We start from the raw sequence: 15,289 nt of genomic DNA on the forward strand, positions 1-15,289 counted from the left end.
GTTAGTGTTATGAATGAGAGTTGGCAGAAATTATGAAGCCATAGGGCAGCAGGCAATTATTAATAGCATAAATATTCATAAATTTATTTCTTGCACATGGAATGCCTGCAGCCTTGTTTTTTTTTTTCCACAGCCTATTGAACTAGAATCAATTTATCATGTAAGTTTTTGAGTATGAAATTTTATTTTCAAATGTTTTCACTGAAGAGGACATCTTCCTTTCTAAAGGCATTTTATCTCTCTCTTATCTAATTGTTAAAAAAATTCACATTCAGTAATATCTCATTTCCAAAAATCAAATGATAGAGGTTCTTCCTGAAATTTATTTTAAAAGTCATGTTATTTCCAAATTTATCTAAAGATTCAATGCGATCTCAATAAAAATCTCAGCAAGTTATTGTGTGGATATCAGAAGTGATTTTAAAGTTTATATGAAGAGTAAAGCACCCGGAATAGGTAACATAATATTGAAAAATAAGAATGAAGTTGGAGGACTAACACTACATGATTTCAAGGTTTACTATGAAGGTATAGTAATCAAGACAATGTGATATTGGTGAAATAATAGACACATAGACCAATGAAATAGAATAGAGAGTCCAGAATTAGACTCACATAAATATAGTCAACTAATCTTTGACAAAAGAGCAAAGGCAATACAATGGAGCGAACATAGTCTTTTCAATAAATGGTGCTGAAATAACTAAACATCCACACAGAAAAATATGAATTCAGACACAGACCTTACAACTGTCACAAATTCAACTGAAAATGAGTAACAAAATTTAACAGAAAATGCAAAATAATAAAACTCTTAAAAGATTACATAGGAGAAAACTTAGAGAATCCTGAGTATGGCAATGACTTCTTAGATAAAATGCCAAAGGCAAAATTGATGAAAGAAATAATTGATGAGTTGGACTTTGTTAAAATTAAAAACTTCTGCTCTGTGATGACAATGTCAAGAGAATGAGAAGATAAGCTATAGATTGGGAAAAAATATTTGGAAAAGACAAATCTGATAAAGGACTGTTATCCAAAATATGCAAAGAACTCTTAAAACTTAACAATAAGAAAATAAACAACCCGATTTAAAAATCATCAAAAGACCTAAACAGACAACTCACCAAAGAAGATATATGGGTGCCAAATATGAAAAGATGTTTAACACTACATGTTATTTTAGTCAGTTAAAGCTTTTATACCTTAAACTGGCAGCTTAAATGACAAACAGTTATTTATCACAGCTCTGGAAGCTTGGGATCTCCAAGATCAAGGTGCCAGCAGATCTGGTGTCTGGTGAGGACACTTTTCCCAGTTTTCAAATGGACATCGTCTCATTGTATCCTCATGTGGCTGAGAGAAAAATCATCTTTCTCACATCTTTTCTTATAAGGATTCTAATCCCACTCAAAGCTCCATTCTCATGATATAATTACTTCTCAAAGACCCCCTCCTAGTACTACCACATTGGGAGTTAGGATTTCAAAATATGAATCTGAGTGTGGGGGTAACACATTCAGTCCATAATAGATGTCATTAATAAATTGGAAATTAAAACAACAGTGGGATACCACTACGCACCTATTAGAATACCCCAAATCAAAAACTCTGATGAAATATGAAAAGCTGGCAAGGTTGTGACCAACAGGAACTCTTATTCATTGCTGATAGGAATGCAAAATGGTGCAGTCACTTTGGAAGACAGTTTGGCAGTTTTCTTACAAAAATAAATATGTTCTTTCCATATGATTGGCAATTGTGCTCCTGGGTATTATCAAACAACATGAAAACTTATGTCCACACAAAAACCTGCCCACCGTCCTTTATAACACCTTTGTTTATAATTGCCAAAACTTTTAAATAACCAAAACTTCTTTCAGCAGGTAAATGGATAAATAATCTGAAGTATATCCAGAAAATAAGTATTATTCAACACTTAAACGAAATGAGCTATCAAGCCACAAAATGACATGGAATAAATTTAAACTCATATTACTAAGTGAAAGAATCCAATCTGAAAAGGCAACATACTATAAAAGGATATGGCATTCTAGAAGAGGCAAAATTGTAGAGACAGCAAAAAGATCAGTAGTTGCCAGGGGTTAAGGAAAAGAGAGCAATGAATAGAGCATAGAGGATTTTTCGGACTCTGAAACAACTTTTTATAATGCAATGGGGAATACATGCCATCGTACATTTGTTCACACCCATAGAATGTACCACATCACGAGTGAGTGCTATGGCCACTGGATGTTAATGTTGCGTCACTGCAGGTTCATTACTTTTAGCAAACGTGCCTTCGTGGTGCGGGATGTCAGCAGTGGGGAAGGCTGTGTACGTGTGAGGAGATGAGGCACGTGGGAACTCTCTGTACTTTTCTCTCAGTTATACTATGAACCTAAAACTGCTCTGAAAATAGTTTTATTAATAAAAAAAAACTAAACAACAACAAGCATTATTAATTTGGGACAGTTTGGGTTGGGAAGTAAAATATGAAAAAAGAATATTGTCAAAGTCAAGAATGGGCTTTATGCATGGTCTCCACCAGTAACTTTCTCTGATACAGAGTTCAAGAGGTAGCCTCTCTTAGCATTACTTTCTTTATCTATACTATGAATCAAAAATGCAAGCCCACCTGTGATGATCATTATAAAGGTCAAGGTAAATGTAATGTGTAATAAGCATTAGCCACAGGGAAAATAATGGTTTTCAGTTGACGAAGTGCATAACGATTCTGAAACAATTGGCACCGTAAATGACTCAGTAGAAGCTGGATTTTACACAGGTATCTAACATTATTTGCAGTAGGTAAGTTATTGAACATCTATCTCAGTTACTAAACCATATTTACCTAGATGATGTTAAGGTCCCTTCTAGCTCTGTGATCGATCCTGTGACTTTTCAGAGATTCAGAGCTTCATTAAAGTATTAATAAATTACTTTGTTCCAGCTAAAATTCAGAAATCCACTCAGAGTAACCTCTTGTGTCTCACAGGGCCAGAATCAGTAGACTCTTGCAGCGTTTTGCCTGTTGTCTGGTTTTAGACACGGCATCACCGTAAGATGTGGGATCAGCACCTGGCACTAAAACGTATTGACAGAGCAGGAACCCTAAACATCTCGTAGAATCCTTGGAGCAATAACCTGGCATTTGTCCGCCAGCTGCTTAAGAACATTTATTACATCCAAAAGGTTTGTAACCATAAGCCAGAAGTAAAATAATTGCCAAGAAAATAAAACACAAAACTTTATTTTATATTCTTTCCTAAGTATAATGTATTCTTTGTGTATTTATCAAAGGTAATACTTTTTGAGTGTGAATAGAGCAGAGGATTGGAAGATAAAAGATAAATTTTTCTACTGCCACCTCTCAGTAACTCCTGAACCTATCTGCTGCCTTTAGGTATGAGGCTTCTCATGTGTTCATGCACTCAAGATAAATTGTATTAGGGTCTTCTGTGCTGCATTTAGAAATATGAATCAGACACAGTTTTTGCCCCCAAGAGCTAACAGTCTGGTGAGAATGACAGGCCAGGCAAGAGCACACGAGGAACGATGCGGTGCATGCTTACAAGGCAGGTAAAAAGTGTTATTAAGGCAGAGAGGTGGAACGTCTCATTCTCTCTGAGTGACTAGGTCTGGGATTTAAAGGGGAGTGGATACTGGCATTGGGCTGTGAAGAATGAGAACAAGTCATCCAGTCAGAAAAGTAAGTGGTTTTCTAGACAGTATGAGGGAGTTGGGACATTTGCTGAACAAATGTGACAGGTACTTTTCACAAAAGATTTTTAATCTTAGTAAGATCATGATGATTATTTCCATTTTGTTGATCAAAGTTCTGAGTTTCGGAGAAGCTGTAGCACTCAGCCAAAGTCATTCAGCTAAAATTGGCTGAGGTTATGTTTGAATCGAGATATAATATATCTGGCTGGCTCCATATTTTCAAAACACCACACTGTCTCTCTGTATATAAGTTCAAGTTTCCTTCCAGCTGAAGACCCTAACCTTTTAAATTTCCAGCATGCATAAGCATCACAAATGTGACAATACACAGGCCTGGATTGCTCCAGATTATTGTTGAATGCTACACTCACTCTTTTCTGCAACACTTCGTTTATGCCACATCTGTCGGATTTAAAGCACCATACTGGGAGCCTGGAGATTTAGGCATTTTAAATAGGCAGAATAGGTTATATGAGGAGCCCTTTCACTGAATGTTTTTATGGTTATATGCATATGTATTATCTATCTAGTTAATTTAATATGCATCTAACATCCAGTGTGAGGAGCATTAAAACTCTTCCATCTTCCGTGAAGTTACACAATAAAAATAAACCATTTTATGTTCCTCATCTTGCTAATGAATAAATGTTTGAGATATACACAACTAGCTTCAGCTCCTGTCCTGGTCTTGTTAATCACTTCCTAGTTGGGCAGTAATTATAGTATTTTGGCAAATAGCATGTCTTCTGGATTTAGAAATACCTGGGTTTTAATCCCAGTTATGCCATTTAAAAAAATGTGTAAACTAAGGCTACTAAATTAGCCTCCAAAAGCCTGACCTATGAATTGGGAATAATTATTTAATTGGACTGTTGTAGGAATTAAGTAAAAACATAACCAAGGTGCATAGCACATAGTAAGTTCTTAAAAATTTAATTCGTTTACCTACAAAACAGTTGCAATGACTGATCATTATGTGAGTAAATGTACTATCTACAATTATCCTTCTTCATTAAAATCGGATCACTTGCTGCCAACAAAACCCCAATTACTAAATCAAATATTTTCTAAATAGTCAGCTCGATGTTAAAATTCAAATCATTATGTCATAAAGTAGGATTTTCATTCATTTTAAGGAAAGTGAAGTCTAGAGAAATAAAGATCCTCATATCAAACACCATACAAAGCAATTAGATAACAAGGGAAAAAATAAAAGCCTATTATTTTCCTGGAATATAAACCCATCAGCATTGAGATTTTACCTATTTTGTTCACTGATGTCTTCCAAGTGCAAGGAATAGTATCTGGCACATGATAGGTACTAAAAAAGTATGTGTGAATAAATAAATTGATCAAGTTTCCTGTGACTGCTGGATTTCAGCATATTAAACTATAATATGAGATGGGAAAAAAAGGAGCACTAAGAGTAACCCTTATGAGAGGTTTCATGGAGAAGGGAGGACGTGAGCTGGGCTGGGAAGGAGCAATAATATTTAGGGAAAGGATGAAGAGAAGACACTGCAGTCCCGGCCCAGGCAACTCCCGGCCGGCCTGCTTGTATTTGGGTCAAGACTCAGTAGTGAGTTCTTATGTAACAAAAGGTGTTCACATCCACATTTTTTTAGCATTAAAATAGAAGAGGAGAAAAAAAGGAATAAAAGAGCAAAATATATTACAGGGGTTGAGGATTTTCTTTCTTTTTTCTGAAACATTTATTCAGATAACAATGAGGTACTGTGAAGCCACTGGAATTTGATGAAATGCCTATTGGACTTGGAATCGGTTTCAGTCTAAGTCATTCCTTAGTATCTGTGTGACCTTGGACAAGTCACTTTCCATGAGTCACCTTTAGTTTCATCTGGAAAATGGGGTCATTGCACATATTTTAAGGGATTTTTTTATGAAAAGTGATCAAGATAATCCTGGTTAAGTGCCTCGAAAAGAACATGATTCATGGTGCACAATCAATAAACATTAGTTCTATTTTTCCTTATAGAGATATTTTTCTGATGATTTAATAAGAAATTATTTTCATGCAATATTTTCAACATACCAGAAGCACTCCATAGCAACACAAATACATGTGCTACCACCTTGATATTTAAAGTCACTTTAAGCCTTTTTTCTCAATTAGAAATAACATACCCTAAATAAGATTATGTTGTATTTACTTTTGAAATTCATCAATCCTTTTATTCTTAAGGTTAGCCATTCATTCAATATTTTTAAGCATCTACAGTGTGCTATATAATTTTTGTGATGCCTACACTAGGATACAAAGATGAAGTAGTCAACAACCTAATTCAGGAATAAAGCAGCAAATAAGTAAAATACTAGCTATAATACAAGGTGCTACATGCATGCTCTTATGTTTGCATTTATATGGAAATAAAGAAAAGAAAGTAACTCTGTGGATTCACAGCATTTTAACATTTGAGCTAAGTCATAAAGGATGAATAAGAGACCAAGCTGGCTTCATGGGTGAGTGACCTGTGCATTCACGCAGGACTCTATATTCAGAAGGACCCACTGCTCGGTTTAATGTCCCGCTGTCACTGTCTTAAAATTCTTTATAATTGTGTCTTTTAACTTATGTTGTGCAAATGAGATCTGAAGGGACAACGGAGGGTGTATATGAGCAGAGGAGATACACACAATATATGTGTTCACTGTTTCTTGACACCTCATTCACACAGAGCACTGGACTCATGAATGCAGAATTCAAGCAGACTCACAGTTTGTGGGAGCTCAACGAGACTCAAAGGGAGGACAAGTGAAACACGTTCCATCTATGACTGACTAAGTGGAGGCTCTGACAGCCCCCAGAGGCCACATTGTACATTGAACCAGAACTTGCTTCTAACTTACTAAGACAATGGTATGATTTCAACACCAAGGGACCCTATCATATCCTGTCTTAATATCAGCCAATCACTAATCCAGAAAATAAAAATAGAAAAGGGGAAGATTGGGCAATCAGCAGTTTCTTTTCCTTTTCTTTTTTGTCCTCACTAATCAGTAAACTGAAGGTAGAGAGTGTTGGTATAATAGGTGTCTATGAAGAAGTGACATAAGCCCAGGTGAGATAGTTTTGTACAGTGTTTTCACTGTCCTTTCAACAGTGAAATGCATATGCATGTACAAGCTACTGAATACAAATTGTGTAATTTCAGTGATTATGAGTTAAATGCTTTCAAAATGGTATTTTAAAACTGGCATATTTGCATTTAAAAATGGTATTGAATATAAAGGTGAACAGTAAAATTTACGCTAATAATTTAAAATGTTTTTTCTTCACTTAGAACAAATTAAATAACAAACAGAAAACACCGTATTAAGTCCAGAGAGAGACTAGCGGAAAGAAAAGAGCTTTATATTTTAATGACTTATAACTACGCTATTTTTTTCCTGTTTTTTTGAACAAGGGGCCTCACATTTTCATTTTTCACTGGGCCCGCAATTTACATAAACAACCCTGAGAAGGAAATATATTTACTAAAATTTTCATAACATCAGGTTATATAGAGAAGTGGGGTATGAGGTGTTTATGAAAGCCATGCTTTGTGAAAGAGCCCAAGCAGGGGAAAAAGGGAAGGCTGAAATTGCCCTAAAATTTATGTCATAGACTTATCATTTTTGCTTAAGATTTTCCCAGCTAAGAATTAAACTTTAATCTTGGATGTAAGCTAAAGTTTATGATTTTCAACCTAAGCAAGATCTCCGAAGATTCTAATGATGCCTCCTTGGGAGAAAGGATAAAGAATGTGACCATATTATCATGGAATTCCCTATAGCACCTCTGTTTCCTAAAATAAATAAATAAATAAAGCACAAAAGAATTTCCTGGCTCTCAGGCTGATTCCAGATGATTGACAAAGTGAGGAAGTACATGATAAAAGATAGATGTGGAAAATGAGGGACACAGGAAGAGTTTAACTGCATGTGTGGTTGCTATGCTTTAAACTTCTTTTCCTGGACCAAAGCAGCAAAGCTGAATTTCTCCAGTATACAAGTTATTTTTAGTTGTCTATACAATGGTGCATATTGAAATGAGCAATCATGTGTTTAGAAATCAAACAGGCATGTCATGATTATTTAACCACAAAGAGTATGAACCAAACCATTTTTAATTAAATAAAACTATTTAATGATGGTAAGACATTAGTGCATTTTAAGACAAATTACTCAGGGTTGTCATATACTGAGACTTTAATTGTCGATTTAAAAGTTCCATTGTTTTCAGAGCCTTCTAAGAAAAGGCAATTTATTTTACTTTTTACTTTTCTTTTTATTTTATTTCAGCATATTTTGGGGGTACAGATGTTTAGGTTACGTATGATGCCCTTCCCCGCCCTCCCCCCCAAGTCCGAGCTTCAAGCGTGTCCATCCCCCGGGTGATGCGCATTGCACTCATTGTTTGTGCATATGCCCGTCCCCTCCTCCTTCCTCCCCCCTCCCCTTTCCCCTGAACAACATCCAATAAATGTTACTCTTATATGTGCACTTAAGTGTTGATCCGTTAATACCGATTTGATGGTGAGTGCATGTGGTGCTTGTCTTTCCATTCTTGGGATACCTCGCTTAGTAGAGACTTTAATTGTCAATTTAGAAGTTCCATTGTTTTCAGATCCTTCTAAGAAAAGGCAATCTATTTTAATACGTTAAAAATTAAAAACCTCCTTTAAGAGTAAAGCAAAAGCCCGTCACCCAACTGTGTAGCAGTAAGAAATTTTAAAAGTATTTTTCTATATAATGGATGGTACCACCCCTTCATAAATATTATTACTTCATACTAATATATTTTTGGTGATTAGGTAATTTTGCTGGAAAGGTGTACATAATGAAAAAAATACCACCTAGCAATGCCTAGTATATATTATCTTATTTAATATTCATAAAACCAATTAAATTTTAAGGTGCTATTGTATCCACTTATAGAGGAGAGATTGTTCAAATTGTCCTTTTGTATGGTAGAGAGGATTTGGCAGTAAATTATCAATTCCCATACTGGAGCCCCTAACCCCCTGTTCTACTTACAACAAATTGTTGTAATTTCCATTCCAGTTAAAAATATCTATGAATATATTGTTTATAAGCATGAATATGACTTATTGGCTATAAGAATTATAAAGTATAAGTTTATTTGTTTTAGAATTATATAACCATTCACTTCTGTAAAGTACTAAGACATTGAGATAAAAAGAAAAAGCTAACAAGCATATGTTCAGAAGGGGACAGGGAGGGCTATGAGAGAATTTTAGAAAAGAAACTTATGTATAGATTTTATTACAACAAATAAAATCTTTTAAAGGAGGGAGCCCTGAAGACAAAGGACTATTGGAAATCCCTACAAAAGTCAGGCAACGTAAGAGTACGCTCATTCTAAGTGAGGAGTTCCAGGTTAGTAGTTCTCAGTTCAGATGTCTGAGAGCTTCCGTGAGATCAGGTCTCCCCCAAAGAGAAGGCTTCACAGATGGTATCCACTGTAGAACTCAGAGAAAAGAGAACACCACGTGTCCACTTGTGCTCGAACTGTGTGGATTTGCCATAGCATCACCCTTGGGAGCATTTGTAATATAAACTAGGAATCAAAAGAAATAATCTTAATCCCCATTCTTATCCTTTTATTTCATTGTTGATTTCTTGTAAAAGGAAGATTTGTTTTCTTAAAAAAATTCTTTTGAGCCATGTTTCTAAACTTCGTATCTTCTGGGATTTGTTTCCTGTTTTCAAAAGTATTTTGCCCCTTATAAAACTATCTAAAAATGTAAATTACTCTGCTTTTATCTAGTACTTTTTGGCCTCTTTCCCCCACCCCCAAATCTGGAGTTTATTTCGATCTTAGAAAGAAAATAGGGATTCAGCATTATTTTTCCTCTGAAATGGCCAATTGTCACAAAATGATTTAGTGAATAATCTGTCTTTTCCCCATGGATGTTAAGTGCCAGTTTTATCATATGCTCAATCTCTATATGATTTTGAGTCTATTTCTGTATTGTCTATTCTGTTCCATTGGCTATTATTGCTTTTATTATTATGGTTTTATTATTTATTTAAATATCTGGGAGAGCTAGCCTCTCATCATTAGCCAAAAATATTCTGAAGAAGAAAAGACTTTTTACAGAATTGCTTTTTGCATTTGAATGCCACAACCAATTTCTCTAATTCTTAAAAATCCTGACACATTTTATTAAATGATGGTGTCCAATTATACTAAAGCTTAAGAACCTCTTCAGCTTAAGTTTATGTGTATCCCTCTTGTGGAGAAATCACATATCTTTGTTTTAAAGTTTCATTATTCTCTATTTAAATATGCACTAACCAGACCCCTCTCTTCCTCTATGGAAAACACAATTTCTTTTACATAGTATTAAATATATGTGGTCTGGCTGAGGAGATCAGGCAGAAGGAGAGACATGAGGAGAACCAAGAAAGGAGGAACTCAGAGCAGTCCACTTCCTGTTTTATGATCAATTTCCCTTCCATCCTTTTTATTCCTGGGCAGCAAATAAGGAAGAGAAATTGGGATTTCGTTTGATAACTATCAAGTAATTGGCTTCTACCATGAGAAGGAAGGTCAGTACAAATGGAAGCTTTTAACTAAATACATGTTTAATATGTATGCATGCATTGGGGCATTTGGAATCTATGGCAGTCACTCAAAAAGTCCAAACCTAGATGCTCCCATCCACCCTCCAAACTTAGCTTAACCAAGAGTAAAAGAATCATAGTGACTTTGACTCTATCAAGACTCATAAAATCTAAAAATGATATATTAAAAAAGATAACCCACAGAGATTATTGTGCCTAGGTATTTATACTGACAAATAATGTTATATTGTTTAAAAAATGTATATCAACATACATTACTATATTACAAATGTAATGATATATTTTGTCATGTAAAATAATGCTGTAGACTTCAATAGTGGCATCTGTCCAGCTTGTAACCTTTCCTCTTTTAATTCTCCCTTTACCCAAAGGGGAAATGCAGTATCTTGGATCATAGTGGGTACCTAACCTAAACTGGCCCAGGCAGCACACTTTCCTAGGGTTGCTGAACTTAGAATAGAAAGAGTCTCTGGACGATATTATATGTAAAACACAAGCTGAGCTCATAAGCTCAAGAGCCCCTTTCTACCTGCCACGTGAAGACAGAGCAGCACACGCCAGTAGACCCATAAAGAGAAATCAAGCAGGAACAGAAAGAAGCCAGGAAGCAATGAGGAGAATCCAGATGGCTACATAAGTTCCTGATCTCAGTAACTTTCTGAAGTCTAGCTGCCCTAATCTTGAGCTCCTTGAGACACATCTGATTTTTTTTCCAATAAGCTCTTCACTCCCCTTAAGCTAGCTATGATTTGGGATTAAAATAGTCCCAGATACCCCAAGGTAGTGTTTCCATTAATAACCTTTTAGACTTGAGTATGAATCTCTGTGATTTGGACAAATTGTCTAACTTCTCTAATTTTTTTTTTTAGTGTCTTTAACAGTAAAACTGAGATTAAAGACCTACCTCAATAATTATAAAGAGAACTATTGATTATTTTGTGGGCTGAGACAGAATCCTACCAACCTTCACGAGTCAACTATTAAATTTTCATATATTTTGCCAGCTTGTTTTTTAACCTGTTAACAGCTTAAAATTGGCAGCAGTAGGAATATTTACACCACAAAAATTGGCAAATACTATTAAAAAAAAACCAGCTTTTATTTTTGTTTTTATACGCTGTTTACCAGCACATTAACTAATTATAATAATGGATGTAAAGGGCTTAACATACTACCTGACCCATCATAAGCACTCAATAAAGTGGTATTATTATTAGAAAATTATACTGCAGATTCTGAATCAATGAGCCTGTGCAATATGATTGCATTTTGAGAACATGTACCAAATCTCATTAGAAAACAGGGAAACTATGTTCATCATAGTTATCCAAATTACAAAAGAGGGTGTTAATCTGGGTCTTCCAAGAAGCAGACAAGAAAAAGGAATTAAATATACAAAGACTGTGCTAGAAAAATTGTCTGCAAGAGGAAGTTGGTAAAGATTCAGGAAGACTGGAAGAGCCATCAGATCAAGATGTAAGAACTCCATCTCCTTCAAGAGTAAAGAAGAAAGAGAGACAATGGAGGGCAGTGCCTTCAAGGCTGCCAAGCCTTCTAAGAAAGGTTTGAAAAAGCTGACAAAGCCATTGGTTCGCTCTTACAGGAGCCCTGCTTCTCCCAAAAATGGATGTGGCTTAGTACTCCTGCAGGGGTAGCCATTGGCCAGGAGCCGGCCAGGTCAGGCATAGCCTCAACACAACAAAGCATGTGTTGGATTTCAGAGAGCAACAGCTGAAATCACTGATGCCCCCACCTTGGACTTTAGCCAGGCATTCTCACAGCTGCCACAAACAGTAATAATTTTCATGCATATTAGCGTTGCAGATCCTGCAGTTGTTCTCAACTTTAGTGTGCTTAAAAATAAACAGTAGTAGCAATTAAATGATAGATTCTTGGGTCCCTGACCATGAATTTGAATTTGAAATAACATGTACCTCAGGTATTTCTGATATAGTGGCATAGTTAGGGGAAAAATACACATTTTCAGAGAAGTTTTTCCTTAATATTATAGTTAGTTTAATCACCTTGCGTCCTTAGGGGATTATATATATGTATACCTAAAGCGTATAAAATAAGACTGATTGCTGAGAGCCATACATGAAGACAAAAACAAAAATAAAAACATGGCACATTATTTAGAGTCACTGCATTCTTACGGTGTAAGTGTGTTCTCCATCTGTGTCTAACCACATTTATCTCAACCTGATTTTTATTGTCTATTTCAGAATATTCCAGTGTCTTAGCTTCATTTTGTTCCCCACCACCTAAGTTGTATTCTTTCCTTTTTCTTTGCAGTGATCTTGTTTTTGCCACTAGTTTTATTATTTTGATTTTGATACCATTTATCTTGCCCACATCTCTCTTGCTCAAAGAAGTGCTTCTTTCTTCTTTTCTATTTTCAAATTCCACCATCCTGACCCAATTGTCTATGTAGATATCAAAGTAGATAGAGATATACATATACATATATTCTTGCAATTATCTTGGTGTTCTTAGATTCTCAAGATTTTTATTTCCTCTAGTTCATGACACAGAATGTTAATATGTGAACTGGGTTACTTAAATTTTCTGCTCAATAGTTTTGTCTATTAAAAAATTCCTATGCTACACTGGCCTTCTAGTTCTTGATATTCTATATGATGTATATCATTCAGCATTCCCTAAAGTGTCTCCCAAGAAAAATATTTATATAATAACAGTCATTCTGGGCTGTGGTCAAACAGATTTGTAAAATCCTAGGTTGAATAAAAGTTAACGTCTTAATTTACTTAAGACTTCTGATCCTTTAATATGCTAATGACCAAGCGAATCTTTAGGAGGAGCATGCAATACTAAGTTTCTAGACTAGTAGTTCACAGAAAATACTTTTGTAAAAGTCAATATGACCTTATTTTCTGCCATTCTCCACAGGAACCAGGCCCTCCAAATGCACCTCTTCCGCACACTCAGACTCATTATTTTGTCTGCATCTTTGCTACGCTCTGCCTTCATCCTGATTCAAATATATTTTTTAATATAACTTTGATTGTGAACCACAAAGTGACTTGAAGTTTGTGACCCAGAATAGACTCAGTCAGGCTTCCTCTCCCCTCTTTACATTGCTTGGTTTAGTAATTTTGAAAGCACTTTGCAAATTGCCAGCTAACAATGACATCAACTTGATTCTTTATTGACCATTTACTTGAAGGTCCTATGAGTGTTGCCTCTTGATTCTATTACATTTAGCACTTTTCTAATGGGCTCATTCAGTTAAATCTTGCCCCCGCCCCCAAAGACTATGCATATTTCACAAACAGGTTTTTCATTTATGTTCTTTATAGTACTCAGCAGACTGTAATGTGTTATGTATGAAGTGGAGTTTGCTGAATTGAAAAGTAGTTGAGAGGGAGGGTCTGGGAAGATTCAGGAGGCAGAAATGTTAGCAAAAGAGCTCAGAAGTTGAGAATGTGGGAAGACGGATGCAAAGTCTATCTAAGCAGAAAAGAAAGCTGCAATAGAATGATGAGTTCAAAGTATGCAATGGATCATGTGAACGTCTTTTTAATATTGTTACTGGGCCAGCTTCACTTTGCTTTGCATCATGAAGTCTTTCACTGGCCACAGACATTCACTAATTACAGCCCTTGGAAAATTGGCTTTTCTCTGTAATATTTCTCTGTAACGCAAAATATTTCAAGCCAATTGAGCCTCCTAAAGTAGCAAAGCCTATCACAACTGAATTTCTATCAGACTGACAGGCTCTATCTGTAGATATACACACAAAAAAAACAGTTTGTGTTTTTAATATATCATAAAGAGACACAATCTCCCTCCATTTACAGGAGCTGTGAAATATTATGCCCATGGATGTGTAGGAACTGAAGGGAGAATGCTGAGATAACAAAAGGAATTTTTAAATTGAGACGTTATATGTGAAAGGAAAAGGCTAACACATACTTGACCAAATGTATTTCTTTTGAAAATGGAAACTAGAGATTATTGCAGCTTCAATGTGTTATCCCCATAATAGCTCAGCTGATAGCACCAGCGTCTATGTGATAAGAGCCTCAAAGAAAGGTGAAGCAAAAGTCACTAAGAATGACTCATAAGTGAGGAGCTCTGTACAACTGACAGTTCTAAAAACAGTGAAGGGTCAATTTTGTGCACTTTAGCTCATTTGATTCAAAAGGCTAACTCTCTACTAAGGAGACTGATAGATAACCTTCAAAAGTTTCCTCTAGAAAACACAACAGACTCTTTTGATTTGTGAAGTAGAAGAGACTCTATCTGGAATAAGCTCACATAAACTGTTAAGTAAAATGTTAAGGATGAGATAAGATTAAGAATATGGTATTTGACAGAAAACTCGGAATTATCCAGTTTCTATCTTTTTCTAATCATTCATTCCACAGATACATTTATATCCATCCACTGGCACTATCCATGGTAGAGGAAAGAGATAGTGAGTACAAGTTAAAGCCTCACTCACATTTTTAATCTTACCACTCAGGGTTGAAAAGAGGTTTGTCAACATCCCGCAGTGAGAGGAAATGCTAGTGATGGGGCATTCGTTTTTTAACACAGCCTTTCGTATGTTATTTCTGGTAAGGGCTGGGGGTAGAGGATGTATATGCAGAGACTGTGACTACATCACCAGTGGATAGGAGAACTCCAGACAGTGCCGTGAAGCCCTTTGTTCCAGAATCCACGTTGTGAATGAAATGAGGAGGGGAGCAGGGAGCGAGGGGAGCATGGGTCCATCTCCTTTTCTACAGAGGACAGCATTGCATAAAAACGAAGTGTGATTTTACTGAAACTGTTCTTACAATCATCCAGTCATTTTCTTACAGAATTCTTTTAAGCGACGGAAGCAAATTATAACCACCCATTTAAGATGTTAATTTAAACATTTTTACACCAGATTTTTAATCCCTAAAAAGTAGTCATATGTATGAAGCTCTAAGGCAGCCAA

This window comes from Propithecus coquereli, unplaced genomic scaffold, assembly GCF_000956105.1.
Source record: "Propithecus coquereli isolate 6110/MARCELLA unplaced genomic scaffold, Pcoq_1.0 Scaffold6, whole genome shotgun sequence".
Lineage (NCBI taxonomy): Eukaryota > Metazoa > Chordata > Mammalia > Primates > Indriidae > Propithecus > Propithecus coquereli.